The 5,625-nt window shown below is 42.4% G+C and overlaps 1 long non-coding RNA gene across 1 annotated transcript; it reads right to left on the reverse strand.

Annotated features, from left to right (window-relative positions):
* Positions 1-242: 242 nt before the first annotated feature.
* Positions 243-5,180, reverse strand: LOC132592452 (uncharacterized). The gene is made up of 4 exons (XR_009557933.1): positions 5,032-5,180; positions 3,614-3,660; positions 1,994-2,124; positions 243-730 (listed from the first exon to the last, which is right to left on the reverse strand). It is a non-coding gene; the product is annotated as an uncharacterized LOC132592452 (long non-coding RNA).
* Positions 5,181-5,625: the final 445 nt, after the last annotated feature.

Consider the following 5,625-nt stretch of genomic DNA (forward strand, 5'->3'; position numbering starts at 1 on the left):
TGAAGGAATTTTTTTATTACTTTTTCAGTTTGACTCCAACTGTTATGCTACATAGAAAAAAAATCTGTTTCAAGTGTATCTGAAGAAGTGTTCGACTCAGACCAACATGGCTACCTACCTGTTATGCTACAGTTCTAGTTATATTGGGGCAGCCTCCTCCTCCTCCTCCTCCTCCTCCTCCTCCTCCTCCTCCTCCTCCTCCTCCTCCTCCAAGTATACAAAAATTTGAATATGTACCTGCAGAAGTGGCTGGTGCAGTGGGGTAGTGACACAAGCCCACTCTCCTGATTGAGGCATTGCTGCTGTTTACCAAGGTGGGGGCAGAGTACAGCAGTGGCAAGATCACAGCTGCTCAGATGCAACACCAGAGCCAACCCAGTGCTCCCACTGACGTGCCCATTCAGCTCTGAACTTGCTACCAAAATCAAGGGGGAATGCAAATTCTACAGCTCTGATCAGATTACTTGCTACACGTTGCAGTAAAGAGGCTCTTTGAGGCTCTTTCCAAACCTGCAAGGGATGGGGCTTGTCTGATGTCCCGTGGAAATGCATTCTACAGTTGTGAGGCCACCGTCGAAAATGTCCTCATCCAAGGCTTGTCAGTCTAACTTTCATTCTAGGAAGGCACCATAGCAGGACTTCAAGGCAGATATTAAGGTATGGGCAGGATGCAGCAGAAGATTGTGGTCCTTTAGGTCAGTGTTTTTCAACCACTGTTCCGAGATGTTGCCTGGTGTGCCGTGGGAAAAATTGAAAAATTCGATTTATATATAGTCAATATAGGCACAGAGTTACTTTTTTAACATTTTCTAATGGTGGTGTGCCTCGTGATTTTTTTCATGAAACAAGTGTGCCTTTGCCCAAAAAAGGTTGAAAAACACTGCTTTAGGTAACCCGTATCCAAGCCATTTAGGGTTTTAAAAGTCCTAACTGGCATTTTTAATAGGGCCCAGTGCAAATCTTGCTGAAGAAGCCAGAAACTTGGCTGTCTCTTAGTGCAGAACCAGGTGTGGAACAGGACTTATTGCTGCTATACGACGATGAAGGCATCCACTGCCCATGATCAAGGATGCCCATGAAGCTGGCTGTTTATGTAATGTTGCTGATTTAAACGTTCTGTTTCCTGAAGTTAAAACTCTCAGGATGCCCATTATTTGCCCCAAAACAAGATGAGGACACACTTTTGCACGTAACCTCAACTCTGACCTTCTTGTGTTGACAGGTGGTTGTACACTGGGCAATATATCTGCTCACGTCTGACAGCTGGTATCTACATTGGTATTTGTGCTTGCTACTGAGATCCCTTGTGGTGAAACTGAACAACTGTAGGTTTCATTTTTGCACTTAAGAAGAAATTAGGAATATAGGAACACAGGAAGTTTCCTTATGCTAAATCAGACCATTGGTCCATCTAGCGCTGTATTGTCTACACCAAGGTTTCCCAAACTTGGATCTCCAGCTGTAGGGCTGCCAGAGGTTGTAGTCCAAGTATGGGAGCAGGGCACAGATTCTCCATCCCTGGCATATTGGTAAGGAAGTTGAGTCCGGCTTCCTGTTCCACATTCCCACAGCAAAACAGCCACATGCTTCTCACCGCACATATGATGACATATGCTTCCTCTCTTGCTACATGAATACCATCCCCGTGCATGAAAAATATAATGTGGTGCCTATGAGAAACCATTGTGTGAGCCAGAAGAATGAATGTGTGTGGCAGGAACATCTGGAAATTTGCTGACCATGCAATCAGAGGTAATTGGTTCAATTGGTTTAAGACTCTTAAATAGTCTTAAACTTCCTGGAGGTGCATGGGCTTCTGTTGGATCTCTTTCATAATATATGATCATCCAGACAATGTTAAGCACAAACATTGTAATAAAAACTGTATCTCCAGAACCTGGGACAAGTTACTATTAGTATATACTAGTATACTATAATAGTATAATATTAGTATATTAGTATATAAAGCCATAAGAACCTGGGAAGAGTTTACCTGTGAGATTTGAAGTTTTAAACATGCAGAACACTGGATCAGGTCAATCTAGTTTAGTATCCTGTTCTCACAGGTGCCTGTCAGAAACCCACAAGCAGGACCCAAGCATAAGAGCATTCTCTCCTCTCCTCCTGCAGTTTCCAGCAAGTGGCAAAATAAATTCATAGAGTGCTTAGTTCCATGTCAAATTTCTCCCTTGCATAAAATAAACAATATGCAGATCCATGCTTATTACATCGAAAGAACACAGGACACCAGGCTACATTAAATTCCAAGGCACTGGGTGTTATTCAACCAAAATAAAGAACTTAAAGTCCTGTTGGTTTCAGTAGAAGTGATGCAGACATGTGCTTATGACTGCCAAGATAACTTTGTGGCTGGCTGGGTTGTTTCTTTTGGTAATCTTCCGGGTAGTTTCACACCAGCTCACTGCACATGACTGTATGGGAGTGGTTTGTGTCTCTGTTGCAATGTTATTCGAACAGTCACTTGTGGCCAGCCCTCTTCACTGTATTTGCAAAGGTCAGAGCTGTGCTATGTTTGTACCTTGCTCATCTCCATCCCCAGAGTTCCTTGGTAAAATGAACAATGGCTGGATTCTTAAAGTCTAATACACCACCCAATTTTTAAAATAAATGTACTAAATTAGTGACATACTGGATACGTAGTTTGGAAGCCATTGTCAAGAAAATAATGAACAATTAAAACCAGATCCTCAAATTCCTTAAATATCCAATGTATAGGCAATCGTTGCAATTATTTGCTGCAACACATGGAAGTAAAATATTCATTAAAATACTCTGTATTGTTGATACGTAGGAAGCAGCAATGACAAAACTGAACCAATCCTTCTGGCCCCCTGCAAAATAATTCAGTGTGTTGAAAAATGTCAGCACTAAGCTGCATTTATTGTTCCACAAAGCGGCACAACAAATAATTTTGCATCGGCAAGAAGTATAACTTTTCATTTTCCTACTGCAGGGGCCAGAAACAAGTCCTGTTAGTTTTCTCCTTGCGTCAACGTTATCATTTCTTCAGCTAAAGCTTCAGCATTCCTAAAGCCTTCCACTTTTCATGTCTCCTCCGGCATGTTCCTGTGTCACTCAAGCCCTATCTGTGGCTGAGTGTTTCTTAGTCAATTAACTATCTTGCTGTTATGTTGTACAATGGATGGATTAATTTAGCTAGTTATATACAGTGGTACCTTGGTTCTCAAGCTTAATCTGTTCCGGAAGACCGCTCCAAAACCAAAGCATCCCAAAACCAAGATGCACTTTCCCATAGAAAGTAATGCAAAACGGATTAATCCGTTTCAGAATGGATTAATCCATTCCAAAACAAACCCCAAAAAAGCAATTTAACATGAATTTTACTATCTAACGAGACCATTATCCATAAACTAAATGTATAGCCTATTTCTTATTGTCAGTTTAAGTTTTAAGTTCCTTTAGATGTTTGATGTTTTAATTTTTGTATGGATAAATGTTTATTTCTGACTGACGGTCGAATAAAGTCTGATAGATTATCCATAAAATGAAAGCAATAATCAATGTACTGTACCATAAAATAAACAAGACAGTATTGTAGATGACAAAAATTTAAATTAAATTTTTTTCTTACGTGCATTGATGATAGTCATTGTTTGGATGGGGAGCTTTTATCCATTTCTGCAATCACACAATCAATCAAATCAATCAGTAGCTGAACTGGGTTCCACACAGCCACAAAAACAAATTAACCAAAAAACCCTCAAAAACAAAAACGCAAAATAAATAGCAAAAACAAAAGCGCAACACTTAATCCATTCTGGAAGTCCGCTTGACTTCCGAAATATTCGAAAACCAAGGCGCAGCTTCTGATTGGTGCAGATGCCCCGGAAACAGTAGCCGACAGCCGCATTAAGACATTCAGCTTCCGAAAATCATTCAAAAACTGGAACACTTACTTCCCAGTTTTCAGTGTTTGAGAACCAAGGACGCTTCAGGTTACAGACGCTTCAGGTTACAGACTCCACTGACCCAGAAACAGTACCTCGGGTTAAAAACTTTGCTTCAGGATGAGAACAGAAATCACATGGTGGCAGTGGGAGACCCCATTAGCTAAAGTGGTACCCCAGGTTAAGAACAGTTTCGGGTTAAGAACGGACTTCCAGAATGAATTAAGTTCTTAACCCGAGGTACCACTGTAAAGGCAATGTTTGAAGAATATTTGTGCTGCTGCACTTGGGCAGTGGTGGAAGAACCCTCTCTGGCACCCGGGGTGGGATGGCGAGGGGCGGTGACGCACACGTGACTGCCATACAGACTGCGCATGTGCAGCATCCCATACGGAGTGCGCATGCGTGGCAGCCTGTCTGGATGGCACATGAGAGCGGCAGCCCGTACAGACGCTGCGCGAGCGGCGCCCGTACTGACTGCGCGTGCCCTCAGCCACTCTACAGCTGGGAGGAGGCAGGGGGCATCTTGCCACCCCCCCCCTCAGAGTGGGATCTGGGGTGACCCACCCCCTCTGCCCCCCCACTTCGTACGCCCCTGCACTTGGGTCCTGTCTGCAAGCTTCACTTAGGCATCTGGTTGACCATCATGAGAACAGAATATTGGACTAGATGGGTCTTTTGCTTGATCCAGGAGGACTCTTCTTGAGTTCTTATATGTTCTTATTCATGAATATTTAGTCTCTCAGCCTAGCCTACCCCACAGGGTTGTTGTGATGATAAAATGGGAAGGAAGAGAACTATGTATACCTCCTTGAGTTCCTTGGAGGAAAGGCAGGGTAAAAAACGCAGTAAGTAAGTAAGTATGAAATGCAATGAGAATTAATTCCAAGTAGATACAGTATGTATGGGATCCTGTATGTGTGTGTAGTGGTGCGAGTTATTAAGTTTATTTGTTATTATGGTATATATACTTGTGCTTTTATATTGTAAACCACCATGTGATCTTCAGATGAAGGGCGGTATAGAAATTTAATTAACAACAACAACATCATCATCATATATGGGAATGTTGACCATCCCCCTTTCCTTCCCTTTCTCTCACCCTGTTATAAGCTGTTCCTATGGATGGCTTTAGCAGGATCAACTGCAGGCAGGCAGGCTTCCAGAATCAGAATCAGCAGGAAGAAGAGGAGGAAATAATAATAATAATAATAATAATAATAATAATAATAATAATAATAATAATATGGGGGGGGGGAGAGAAGAGGAATGTTTATAACCCACCAACATAGCATAGATCCAGCTCTATGCCAGAATTCTTTGTATGTAAAATTGGTGACTGCTTAAGGGGGGGGGAACCTTTCTAGGTCATCAAAAGGTAGTGCAATAAATGTGCAGTTGTTGTTTGTCTGTTGCATAACACCCAGAGATCTTCTCTCAAGGTTGCAACCTATCAGTTGCACGTATACTGCCATTTCCCAGCACTCCAACCACAATATTTTGTCACAGGGCAAATGGGAGTCTTACTTAAGATGTGGGTGGATGATGAATCTGTCAACCTCCCAGTTTCTACATCACTCATCATCCCTGACCATTTAGCATGCCGGCTGAGGCTGGTGGACGTTGGAGTCCACAACATCTGGAGGGCACCACGTTAATGGAAAGGCCCTAAAAACCCAGAAGGCTTCTATGAACA

This window comes from Zootoca vivipara, chromosome 7 (genome assembly GCF_963506605.1).
Source record: "Zootoca vivipara chromosome 7, rZooViv1.1, whole genome shotgun sequence".
In the NCBI taxonomy this organism is placed as follows: Eukaryota; Metazoa; Chordata; class Lepidosauria; order Squamata; family Lacertidae; genus Zootoca; species Zootoca vivipara.